We start from the raw sequence: 14,534 nt of genomic DNA on the forward strand, positions 1-14,534 counted from the left end.
GGGCCCGCTGGTGGGTGGTTACGTCACGCATTTCGTCGTCATGGTAACCTTCTGGGCTTGCCAAGAGGGGATCGGCGGCGTGTTGCCGCTCCAGACGACCAGGGATCCTGATATCCTACGGCTACGGGATCTCCTCACGCATACGTAATGCTGCGTCCACACTGCAACTCGCGAGCAGCGAATGCTGCAGGTAGATATCCATTTCAGAGTTTTCTACGACAGTTATCCTCGAGAATATTTTCAGGTCGCATAGCCGCTTCAGCATAGATTCGAAGATCTTTACTCTCAAATAGGCGGCAAGGTATCTGCCCATCTGACACAGAGATCTCTACTATAATTACTCAAATTATACAGAGAATATTCTCAGTTTGTGTATATACTTGAGAATATTTTCACAACAGATAGGCTATCGTCTATTTTACCAAATGTTAACGAACTTTACATCTGAGATTTCTTTCGCCGCGCCTTGTCGCGTAGAGTTACGCATCGCCTAGGTGATAGAGGTTCGGGGAGTCTAAAGCTCGAAAAGCACGTGTTTTTTTGGAGAGAATCCATAAAGAATGCATAGAGAAGCTATGGGTGGAAGACGGATGCTAAAGACGGTCCAGTAGGTGAAGGTAAGGTTTCTGTAATTGTTGAAGATTGATGAGCAGATGGGGTTTGGTCTACAAAGAGGGGTAAGAACAGAAGGAAGTTCTTAACCAAAGATTGTTACGTTCCTGTTAGAGGAAGATCGATATAGATTGATTGAATTAGGTGAGTAATCAATCAGTTCGAGTTATATTTTAAATTCTCAAGTAGCCACGAAATATGGTTCATCAAGAAGCCTTAGTGACGTAAATTCTGCGGCTGGCAAGTGTTTCAATGTGTCTTCATGAAGTTGAGAGCGCGATCTCTTCGCTCTTATTTCTCGTGAGTACATCGTCGAATAAAGCGGCGCGATTAAGCGTGCACGTAACGTGTCCTCAGGGCGCGAGAACGGCTTCAACCAGCGAGGCGGAGCGGCAGACTGCAACGGCAGCATCTTTGAGCCTTCTCCTCGTAATTACACGATCTCTCCGCGAGGCGTTTCGCGTTTCTCCGTATTCAGGGTGGTAAGACGAGGTCCCGAAAACCGCCTGGCCCGGATCGAATTCCATTAACGTCGCCCGTGTCTCCTTGCTCCGGCGAGCGAGCGAGCGAGCGAGCGAAACGTATCGCTCGTCTCCGCCTTCGAAAACCGTCGACAACATTTCCGCATTTTGCCGCGCGACGACCGACGCGTTCTTTGGGACACGTTTGTACGATTTGGTCGCTGATTCGTAGAGGAAGTTACCGGGAAGAGAGAGCAATTCGGCGTTAAGTGGATCTTGCGACAAGGTTGCTTTTAATTCGCGCATCTATAGACGTTGCTCGGGACTTTCTTGTTCACTTTCAGAGCGAAGAGGCTATGGATCGGTTGCAGAGTTTTGAGGGTGGAGATTCTCTTTTCTGGAGTTTATAAGTTGGAGAATAGGATCAGATTTATTATAAAAATGATTTATTATTTATCGAAAACGAATCATTACAAAATGTGATTTATCGTATCAATTAGTTTTCGGATAAAGTTTGTTATGGAAATTAATTCTTCAGTAGGATATATAATTTAAGACGAAATTATTGTATAGCGAATATATGTATCAAGCTTTTCCTATTGTCAAAAAAGAAAAATGCCTTCAAGGTTTGGTAAGATGAGAATATTATATCAGAAATGTGTGGAGGAATCTTCTTCAAGCTACTTGCTATAGCTGCTATAGAAATTTTTAGTAATATGAGATTTACTGTGGAAATGTATCGTCGAATGGCAGGTTCATCTTCAAACAGAGAAATTTCTCCAGAGATTGGTAAGATAGAAATATTATATTGCAAGTATGTAATAGAATTTTCTTCAAATTACGCGTAAAAACTGATATGGAAGTTTTTAGTGTTCTAATTCGTTTCTTTAGTCGTTTCTATTATGAAAGAGAACAATTCTTCTATGCAACAATTATTTTGTTAAAAAACAAACTCCCAAAATAATATCTCAGAGCGAAACTGTCGAGAAGAATAATCTTATCGTGTCATCTTACTAAGAGCAAATTGAATTAATGGAGAATAGTTTCGAAGAATCTTCAGGTTGTCAAACTTCCAGACATTTTGTCTCTTATTATATGTATCAGAAACGTTTATTCATTCCGGAGTCGCATCCAATGGTCTCGATGTCATCTTGACATCCCTAGCAGACATCCCAAAGCAAAGTTTTCCCCTGACGCGATGGGGGTAGCTACTGAGCCCCAATCCCACCGACAATTTGAGTTTTCATTGGAAAATAATTATTATGGGATGCTCCGCTACTCGAGACCCGACCGCCCTCTACGGCATTAAGTATTGTTTCTCCCTATGTTTGAAATTAATTTGAAGTTGCCTAAGCAACCCCATCGCGCTCCCAAGAATCCCCTTCCTCCTGTTCCTTGCCAGTCAATAAGGACTACCCGACGAAGCAGTTTCGAACTTACCTTCCCGAGAATATCTAGGAAAGGGATCGACCTATACGTCGATTCTACTTTTGCTGACTTCTGCGAGATATGTCCATATTAAGCAATTAATTAAAGCTGTGTGGTTTTATTAGAAATTCGATAGAAAATTGGTCGAAAATTAAACTACGTTATTCACGACCTGAAGATTTGTTGTTTTAAATTTCCAATAAGTTAGAATACGTATAACTTTCGACATTGACACTGATTTGACATTTGAAACTGAGGGATAAAAATTCAAGAACCATAGTAGGATCAAGTTTCTAATCTTTCAGATATAACCATTTCCTTCTCTGCGCATCTCCTATTTTTTAACCAATCGTATCGTTTTCATTAGAAATAAATTATGGCATATTCATATTTTCAAGGACTAGAATCGACCTAACAAGAATTGATTTGTCTATATTAACTTTTCATTCTATAATTTAAGGGGCCGCGATAAAGAAACACCTCTGTTCCTCGATGATAATAACGAACTGAAATATAAATTATAAAAACTTACTAAAAATCAAGTATTTTTTCGAAAGTGTTATAAATTCGTGATCAGCTATAATATTTACAATCGTAACCTGCGTTACTTGATGCGAAACTTTTCAATGAAATACAGAGCCTGCACCTTTCTTTTCCTTCCACTAAATAAATCCAGACATTAAAACTGTCTCTTCATTCCGGACAAATTCTTCAATGATGAAACTTCTTAATCATCAAATGACCTAGTCAACAGGTTAAAAGCAGCTGGTTTTAATCGAAATAAAGTTGACGTCTACGTAGGAAGCGCCATTTCACGGACGATGGCGAGCCATGTTGCACGGGCGTAGCGTCAGTTCGTCGCCCTCGCTATCCACGAGGGGGTGGTTTTCGAAAGACGGGCTCGTGGGATGGGCTTGCCAAAAGCAGTCCCGGCGTGCTCGCGCGTCCTCGCGCGTACATGCAACGAAACGAACAGAAGGGGCACGGTGTACGTGCAACGGTACACGATAGAGTCTGCCGGCTGTTCCATCGTCCTGGCAGGATGCAAGACGTAACATGCCTAACGATCTCTTCCCTCTCCTCTATACCACCTCTTCCTATCCTCCAGTTTCCTCTTGCCTCCTCAGCACCGTACCCTTTTGTCGAATCCTGCCTCTCTAGCCCGCTTTCTCCACAATTCTCCATCCCTTCGCTCCTCTATTCTCCTTTCTCTTTGCTCTAACACGCTGTTCTGCCTATTTGTCTTTCTCTTTCTCTTTCTAAATGTATCTCTTCTCTCGGTCTTCTTCCGGTTCTCTTGGATCCTGGCTGACTCGTCCTCACGATTGCTTGCCACTGGCTTACCGTCTTATGCAGCTTTACGTCCTGCGCCAATTTGCGCCAATTTGCGTTTACCATCGCCGCTCCTTGGAAATCTCTATCTCTCTTTCCCACCGCCGCTGGCACTCTCTGCCCGCCGCTGTTTTCCGCTCTCTTCTTTGCCACTGGCGAATACTCTCGCGGCTTTCCGGGACAAGAGTTTCAGAGACACGTAGAAACGCTGGATTTTCTGCTTTTTTAGGTTTTCTTTCGATTGAGGTGCATGAAGATTGTTTGATTTCGTTTGGTGAGTGTTGGAAATGTCGAATTGTTTAGTAGCAAGAAAAGGCGAAGGAATATTAATCATAGAGTGATTTATTCGTTATGTTACTTTCAGATTGTATTTCAATGATTTTTCATATCGTTATTACTTACGTATTCTAGAAGATGACATTTGAAAGTTATTAGAAATTTGTGTTCTTTATTTTTTTGTTTAAATATGGATGTCTCTTGAATTTTGTTTTATTCGCGAATCACAATATTACTGTATTTTGCAATTGTATTATTGTATCGACTGTATCGATATTGCTACAACTATATTATTATTTCGATAAGTAATTCATTTATAATAATTATTGAATTCTAATTTTGAAATCGCAGCAACAAACTAATATTCCTGTTTTATAAGTTCTGGAAAACACATATTTTAAAAATACTCCCTTTAAATATCTTTAAGTATCAGTGAAAATACAAAACTTCTAAAAACACTCCACCAATTTGTGAAACGTCAAGGGACGAAAAATCCTAACGTTTCAATATTACCAACTACAGCACTTCCTCCTACGCTTCACCACACTTTGTTTCCAATTAAAACTGCACTACAATTCTTGTGCAGAAAAATCACTAGAAAACTCTTTCAACCAAAAAATATGCGGGAAGAATCACACTCCTAACAAATCAGTCACTGACAATTAGTCTTCGTCGCGAAAGTCGATGGAATACGGTCGTTTTTCGACCGCGAAAACCGCCAGAAAAATATCTAGAATGAAGGCAGGCCATAAATCAGTGGCGTAAACGCGGTGGGCTGACCCCGAGGAAAGATTGTTTGGGCTGACCCTCGACCTGGGTCAGGGGACCCGCTGACCTCCGCCGGATTGGCCACCAGACGCAAAACCGGAAATTCCACTTCTCCTCCGTCTTCCTCGGCGAATTGACCTGAACGATAATGTCCGGTCACTCCTTTTCTACGGCACGCGCCCTGGAGAGAGTATTAGGCGGTGATTTATCGACGGGTCGCACAGGACCACGATTGCTTCACTGTCGATTTTTAATCGTTTATTTTCCACTTTCCTACCCTCTTCATTGCCGCAGGTATTAGTAAATATTGCGTGCACTGGCCTACCCTTTTCGAGAGGGTTGCAATTGCTTGGAATTTTTTTAGAAGCTTGTTTGAGTTTGTAATATTGCGTAATTTCAATATGACGAAGGTTATTTAACGATGAGGTGTCTATGAGTTTCTTGGATCTTTATCGATAAAAATTGATGTTTAGAGGTTTCTTGAAAATTTGGTATGTGCATAATTAAATAAAAAGTAAATAAAGGGTTCCTGCTTAGATTCTGTTTCTTTAATTATCTTTATAATGATTTGGGAATTTGTAAAATATTTGAATAATTAAGATCATCCTCGTTTCAAAAGATACACTTCTCTACTAAACAATTAAATTACAATTACAATTCCTCGTTATCATATAAAAATATAAATAAATTATTAAACTGTTAATTTACTAATTTCCAAATAAAACTAGTCAAAACGAAGCATTTGAATAAAGCATATCGAAACAGATTTTTAAAAAAATCTACAACTGTCCTGCATAAAAATTCTTGACTTTTACCAAAAAAAAAAAAAAAAAAATGTGGCAGGTGAAAGTAAGTTTTCAAGGGAGGCACGTGTTTAACGTCAAATTCAATATCGCACACGCTCCATTCCTCTTCAATGGCCACTACGTCCGGTGTAGAATCGAATTATTCACGGTCAAGCAAAGAGTGACCAGCGGTCAACCGTTTCGCAGCGGGAAGTCGTCGAAGAAGTCAGTGAACCACGCCATTTCGGGGTAATTGAACCGATTCCAGTTCAGGGGTTGGTGGCCGGCCTGCTGCAGGGGTGGTATCGAAGGGTGACCTTTACAAAATGGCTGCGAGCCATTTTCACATCGCAGAAAACGACTAACCTTACATATTCCTGAATGTCGAGGGTGAAACAATATTCCATTCTTTTTTGAACGGCGTTTCCCTTTCTCGTTCCTCTTTCGTTGAGAAAAATTTATTCTCTTAAAAGAAAAGATATTTGTAAAAGATTTGTATACCGGTATTTTATATATTTATTTGTAACCATAGCGTATAAAGTTCGTTTCCAATTATATTTTTTCACTTTATATGTTTTGATGAAAGATCAGCAAAATGCAAAACCTTGCATTCATTGTTTTCCACTTTGGGATTTATTTGTCAAATATTTCTTTTGTTAGTTTATTCTGCATCATATTTCTTTTATCATTGTAAAATTAAAACTTTCTCATTCTAGAATAAGCTTACATTTATCAACGGTTGTTTTACTTTTCTTTTTTTTATAATTCTTAATTATAAGATGAAAATTCAATGTATCATATAACCTTCTTCGTATTTTTATACCTATTTCACGATTATCTAAATACTCGACAATCTCATTACTTCAATTACCGCGAATTAACCTTCATCCGTCTCACATTTTCTCAATTTAATTTATCCTTCGATATCAAATTGCAACGATAGTAAAAAAACCAATGTAAAGATGAAATCAATACCTAAATTTACAAATTTTATTGAAAATAAAAAATACTCACGAGTAATAGAACGAACAATTGACTATATATCCTATTGTTACATGTTGTGACTCTACCATAAACTATATTGACGCGTTATACCGCGAACGTGTCTCCCCGTGACACGGTCGACCACCTACCTCCTTACACAACGTGTCAAAAAAACAGAATATAAGTTACGAGATGCGCTTTGATTTATGGGACGAACCACCGAAAATTCTTCCACGAAAATATTTTTCCATGTATGATAAACAATTTTATAAAAAGATAGACCGAGCCGATATTCGAACAGCGATAAACTTCATCTTCCGATGGAGGATCTTACATGGCGGCGAATGAGCGACAAATAGTTTTATTCCCATCGCCTGCATGGCGGGATAAAACAGGCGAAACGAGAGCATTCGAGCATTCCTTAACGACGGATGACTCAATGAGAAGTTTATCGCTCCATTTTTCCTGTCGATCATATTTTAAGGCAGCCATTACATGATGCTTCGAGCCTGATATTACTTTTGCATTAATACGATTCTTCGGCGCGTATAAAAGCGATCCGAATGTCCGCCGTGGAAATGTTTCCCGTCGGAAATATATCGTGTTAAAATGGAAAGAAAAAAGCCACAAAGAAGAAGGAGAAAACAAGGAAGAAGCTTCTTTTTATGGTACTGTGATTATAATAAAAATCAAAATTGGACGCAACGATTGGATTTTATGAAACAGTAGGTTAGATAGGAAACGGGAAAATATTTCATTAATCCTCTGTGGTCTCATGTGTTGTTAATGTTTAATGAGTTGGATTCAGCGTTCATTTCTTTTTCCATTCTTTTTAGTTTCAAACTTACAATGTCTACAAAGAGTGTTTTACCATTGTTGTATTTATTATAACGTTTATGTACGTACTAATTAATTATGTTCAAATATATAAAATTTATCCTTTAGTGATACTCTCATATGACTATAAAGATTTGATACTGAGAAAATGAAATGTAGAACCTATAAAAGAGCGCTTCGTTGTAAAATAAAGGGTATGTAGATATTACTTTTTATGGATGAAGTAATTTAAATTTAGAAATTTAGAGATACGTACTATTGTTTTAAATTATCATATGCATTGCTCCCTTCAACAACTCGAATAGATAAATCAAATAAATAAAAGGATACGTATTACTATCTGTGTATGATACGAGCTTAATTATTATTAACGACAAGTTCTGTGCAAATGTCTGCAAACAGTTGTATTTTCTAGTTGGAAAACTGATCTATTTTGTGCATCGCCAGATTCGGTGGCAGGGTTTAAAGTTTACTTCGAAAACAGGAAAGTTCATCCTGTCAGAAAACTTTAATCTTCTTTTTTGTTTAGTTTGAAGTTTTCTCAAGCATGTTTTTAAATTCACGTTTTTACTTTGTTCAAAAACGAGGCTCTAATTTTCCTGATTTCTACTTGAAGCACGTAAACACCTCGTATAACAAAATGAAGTTTCTTGCAATATTGGATACATCTATAAAATTCGATGATTTTTCTATTATATACTGATAAAAATAGTTTTGATATCGTTTGAAATTAATTCTGCAAAATATTTGCTAAAATATGTGCCAAACTCTTGCTATTGTACGTATCATATATCAACAATTTCTCTTGAGTTTAACTATCGTTCTTAACATTCACCTTAAAGTTTATTCATTTCTCAAGATAAATTAATTAAGCCTTCAGTTAATTAGTTTCCAGAGTCAATTTTAATTTTCTGTAATTTTAACGATAATCCCACATTTATTCCGTGGAATTGTATCTTATTAACATACCATTATGCCAGTTAATGCACCATCTATTTTTAATAATTATTCGTTGCTAAATCTTTGTAACTCTCATGCCACAATACTTCATTGCACCAAGAATTCGTTCCCAAGAATTCCCACATCTTCCGAAAATCAACTGACCGATCAATCACGACGTAAATCACAAGAAACAGATAGTTAACATAGAACACGTTAAAAACAATCAATAATTCACCTACCTCGAACAACTCTCCGCAGAAGAAGCTGCAGAGCCACCATCCACCTGCACTATTACCATTGCCACAAAAATAATCGTCACAAAAATCTCCAAGAAACAAGAAGAAAATTACGAAATCGACGAAGAACCAGAACTCAAAATGAAATAAGAGGCATCTTGGTTGGCAGCGAGGTGTTGCCTCGGTGGTGCCAATCGAAAGACTAAGCGAAAGGGTTAACATATTCCTGAATACAAAACACATGCATATTCTATGGGGTCCCATGTGCGTCTCCTACCCTGATACTAGCGTATCGTTGTATGCGTACACATGCACAGGGCCCAGGTGGGGCCCTCCAATAAACACATGGAGAACGTGTACGCACGAAACATCGTGGCTACCTGAATCCTCGATTTCACGATCGCGTCATTATGAATGGGCAAAAGGTTGAAATACCTTCAGGCAGTCTCCGTGTGACAACTATTGCTTATCGTGATGTGATTTTCATACGGCGAACCTGACGGATCGTTCGACGATTATTAATGATCGAACGAAAACCAAAAGAGAACTTTCTAGTTACCGAGCGCAAAATATCTGATTCGATTCTCTGCTCTTGCGTTGCTTTGATGGAATGAAACCGCCCTGAAGAAAATCGTGAATGGGAGGTGGAATCGAGATGGTTCGATCGATGGGTAATTATCGAGGATTAACGAGAGAATGTTATAGAGAGGGGACACGGTTTGCGAACACGGTGACGAATAGAATTGGGTTTGGAGGATTTCAAGGTTTCGAGGACACGGCTGGAGCTGATGCGTTCGATAGGTTTTTGTAATAGCGCGGATCGAATCGGCTTTTCACGACGTTAGATCGGGACTGCAGATTGACTCGTCGATTGGCTTGAGACAGGCTTGAAACAATCAGGGATAGATGATTGAAATTAACGTTTGAGAATTGATTTTCTGATATTTCGTTTGTATTCGTGTTTGGAGTTGAAAAGCGAGAGTATCTTGTATTTCTATCGTACTTATTATATCCTGTCATATAACATCGATTATTATAGTAGTATGTAGGTATCAGGATACTTTGATGGATTTATTTATTTGTTCACGGTGTTGAAATTAACGATGAATTTGTAATTGGAAACAGTACTTGCTACAACTTTGTACAATCAACAGACCATCGACATAAATTATATATTAACAGACACATGGCAATAATGTATTTTACTATTTACTATGCATTTTACACTAGAATTTAGCGGTAGAACTATCAGCCTCTAATATACACTCACGTGCTAATTTTGCAGGAAAATTTTCTAGTATTTTATATTAATTTTACTTTAATAAAACAATTCTTTTTACAGTATGTATGATGTTTTTGGTTGCTGATTGCAAGTAATCATAATTTTATCTTAACAAAAATCAAATTTAATTTTACCGAAGACACCTGTATGTCTTGATTAATTCAACAAGAAAATTCCAAGAACCATCAGTTTGTCAAGTCTGATTGACAGTCCTAATATTAAACAAAACTTTCTTCGAGCTCGATAATTCCAATATTAAACAAAATCTTCCTCAACCAGCAGATACGGACAACGATATCCCAAAAGAGATTTGACCGAGTAACTTTATTAAACCGCAGTCTCGCCAAGCTCGTGCTAACCAAATGTTTCCCAACGTGACCCAACCGAGCTCTACCTGGGCGCCTAAAACCCGCGGATACAGTCCCGATATTACAAGTTTCAGCGAACTGCGCATTCGTGGAGTGTGACGAACATCGTCGGGGCCCAAATTGAAAAGGAACGAGTGTCCCGAAGAGCTCTCGAAACGATGCAGGCTATCTCGAAATCGCGGCACCCATCGAGTGCCCTCCAAGATAAAAATCAAATTGTACGCTCGGAGCCAAAGGTGCGAAGCCCAGCCACGCATGGCTGACCGTATTGTTCGTTTCTCTGACGTCTTAACTAAGTCCTACACGTGTATAGAATAGTGTGAAAAAAGCATAGAAAAACGATGATCGTTTGATGAAAAAAGACAGGAACAAGGGTCGACCTGGTTTCCAATAGGTGTTCCGGGTTCCACCGGTCAGGAGGTCGCGATTTTCCACATCTGTCGCGAGGATGGACGGCGAGAATCAAAAGAAGTGTCCCTCGAAACGAGTTAATACGATTGCCACGGTTTAAAGTCCTCTTGAACGGGGTACCTCGAGCTGCGATCTTATTGACAGATAAGCCAAGTAGAGGTCGTTTCATTTGCATGCGCGACGAACCTGGAATCGAGTGATTCGAATCACGTCACAGACCCTGGTGGTGATTTCATCGAGAAAGAGTTGGGTAGTTTTGTTCAATGGTTGGAATTTTTCGGAGTCTATGTTCGAGTGGTGAAGTGTAGTTGATGATGGTGATGGAGGGATTCCGTGGTTGCGCTTTTGCTGTTTGGGGTTGCGTGCAAGTCTGACTCGATTTGACGCTAGAATGGAATGTGATGGAGTGGTTTTGAGTTTGGGATTTTTATCGTTCACGGATTGTGCGTATTATTGTAAATGTTAAAGTTGTATATTTACAATTTTTGGTTTTACTTCAGTTCCTATTTTATATTTATGTGTGTGTTTGTGTTTGTTTGAGTGAAATGCTTGTTAATATTCTACGTTCATTTGATGTAACTTCGTTGACGAATTGTAAATTCTGGTGTTATAGAAATTTATTTTCTACTTGTATTTGTATTTACTTCCTATAGTTTCCTAAAAATTCTTATTTTTCTGAACCACTTCAATCAAACAATGCCCAAAACAAATGCTCGCCATTTCCAATCTCTCGAAGCTGCGTCATTCAGGAAATCCTCGAACAATCGCGATACTCCACGGCGAAAACACTGAAGAGGAATCTCTGGGAAGAAGAAAAATCAACGAAGACAATGTTTAAATAGCGATACCAACAGCATCAAATCCGCTTTTGCATGCTGAAAAAATCCAACAGTAAAAATTGGGTCAGGTAGGAGCTGAATCCCCTATGAAACGTGAAAACCGTTCGTTCGACGTTCGATTTCGCTTGGAAAACGGTTACCTGTGTCGATCGTGTCCCGCCTCACTAATGTATTAGTCAAAACCGAACACCCGTCACAATGCCGCTGATTACTTTAATAATGGAACGGAATGGCCCCGGGGCTGGTGGCTGGGTGTTGGGTTTTCACTCGCGTGCACAATGCAGCTCGCGAAGTATACAAATAGAAAAAAATGGAAGAGAAAAGAAAAAAAAGAGGAGGAAGGAAAGAGGGGAGAGTGAGAGCTGCTGTCAACCCTTCGAAGGACATAAACCCCATCTAGTTACCCCTTACGAAGAATATTCAAATCGCAACCCTTTCGACCGTGAAAGGAGACTTCTGCCGAACCCTTCGATCGGATTCAATGGGCATCGATATTCAAATTTATATTCGACGGAAGGTTCACGTTCTTCCCACCCTTCTTCTCAGCCGGTCGAGGACACGTTTCGCGCCCTCTCAGCGACGAATAACCGTCGCCGCGTTGCCATTGGGGTCGACAAGAGGAAAACGAAAGAATGGAAAGGAATTTGCATTCTGTTTTCTTTTTTTTTCTTCCTTTTATTTTGTGTGTACGTGTATGTGTGTGATATCGTTTCGTCTTCGATACTCGCGAAACTGGAGCGGAAACGACACTGGCAGATGCACGGAAACCTTCGATCCGCGTTTTCGCCCCCTCTGACAGATTTTACTGTGTATTCACTGCGATACGTCCCCCTTGATCTTGAGAAAAGCTTCTTCGACGGATAGTCTCCGGGTGAAACATTGAGGGACAAGGAATTAGAATGGTTTAACGTCTCGATGTTTCGCTTTGTATCTTGATAAAAGGTTTATGATGAAAGGTATTGGTACAATAAGACGCGAGATGGTTCAGTGGTTATCGTTACGTCTGACTGCATACGAAGATTTCTGTGGCTGACTGTACATAGTTATGGTTTTATTTTTATGAAGTTACACTAATTTTAAGACCACGTTAATTCTCGACGTTAATTTAATTCGATATCTCCGTCGTATACGAAAAGCGCCCTTACCACCGATTGCACCCCTTGAAACAACGACGCTGAACCGCGACGCAAAGAAGTGTAACTTGCTAAATATTCCACGAAGTATCCCTAGTACCTGAGGGATAACAAGTAGACGAGCACCGGAATAAAGCCAGCAACAGTGGTAGAAGAAGAGAAAGAAGAAAAAGGAAGAGCAGAAGCGACCGACTAGGGATTGAACCTAGTGAAACCGCGAAGAAAACGGGGCCACGGAAACGAGTAAGGGGGTGGGTTGAGGCGCGAACAGGAAGGAGAATAAGAAGAAAATAATGACTCTTACGAGTCTGGAGCGGCGGCCGAGTCTGCGAGCGTCTGAGGGGGCGTCGCGTAGGAGGAACAGAAAAGGGGGTGGAGGGGCGTCGTCAGCGTGTCTACGGCCGTGACCCGGTTTTTTCCGAAGCAACAGGTCCCTTCTAATTAAGAACACTTAAGAAAACTTCCCTCTTAAAGCTGACGCCTCTCCCTTCGTTCTCCCGCCTGATAACGCCATTATATTTTAATAAACCCGTCGCGTGCCGTCTTCCTCGCTCCTATACCAACTCGTTTCTCGTCTGTTTGTCGTAGTCTTCGTTCTCTTTCGCTCCTGTGTAATGGTTCATCGTTTCGTCGTCTCCTTCTTCTTCTTCCTCTTCTTCTTCTACTACTTCTTCTTCCGCTCTAGAGAATCGCGAGCGTGGATGAGTAGGATTCTAGGAGGACACTTTTCGCGCTGGTAGCCGGGAAACGGGATTCAGCTTTTTATGATTTCTTCCCCTCGCGGTCATGAACCCCGAAAAATCCATTAGGATGATTGGTTCGAGTTATTTTTAGACCAGGTTCTATTTAGAAGGGGAGGGGGTGAAATTCTGATGGTTTCTTTTGGTGGAACGTTTGAAATGCTTTAGTGAGATTTAGGTCGTTTGGGATTGATTTATAGGTGATTAACATATTCATTGTCTCTTACCCATGTTACGTGTCAATCGGTAGATCTCGTAGAAATTACTGTGTTCCTAGAACGCAACCAATACGTCAGATACATACGTGATGTTACGCCAATTAATATTTTTAAGATGTTCAAGGGGTAACTAATAAAAATACAATTTTAATATTTCATATTAAATTGCTGAACAACGTATTTAATTAAAAAATTTTAGTATTCTATAAAACACGAAAAATGTAATTCATCTACATCCTCCATCCTCATAGCCTTCGTATTTGTTATCTTAAAGATCGCAGCAATATAAAACGCGAAGGTCATTTATAGTACCACCTACACATGGATTTTTTAAAAATACCGCATCTCTTCCTATATTCGAGAAACATACTCATTCAGATTGGCATTCCGCAGCAGTTCTCATGATCAACTTGCGCCAGTAATCTCTCGATCCGGCAGCGTTTGTGTGGGATGCGCTTTAGTCCGATTTCTGGTGAATTTTCGCGCGCGGGGATCCTCCATACGTTCCCCCATATACGAAACGCACCCTCGATTTCAGACCCGCGTGCACACGCCGCCACTCTACGACCACCATTCTCGACTCTCAGCGCGAAAAGAAAATTATCGCTCGCGCGTGTTTACCCTTGGCATTGCATCCCTCGCGAACACGATGCACACAGCATGCCAATAAATTTCGCGGTTTCGATGGGATAGATGGTAGAAAGTTGGTGTTATTTTTCAACGAAGATATTATCTACAGTTTCTTCGAAGTTTCCATAGAAACGTTGTTTCAGAAGTCTTTGAAGTATTCAACAATTTTGTATAACTTAATTCGGATATTTTATGTAGTTTTATATAGTGCATGCACTTTGATAGTTTCAATTTTTCCACAAATGTATTCAA

Source organism: Bombus flavifrons, chromosome 4 (assembly GCF_040668555.2).
Source record: "Bombus flavifrons isolate JBK064 chromosome 4, iyBomFlav1_principal, whole genome shotgun sequence".
NCBI classification, from domain to species: domain Eukaryota; kingdom Metazoa; phylum Arthropoda; class Insecta; order Hymenoptera; family Apidae; genus Bombus; species Bombus flavifrons.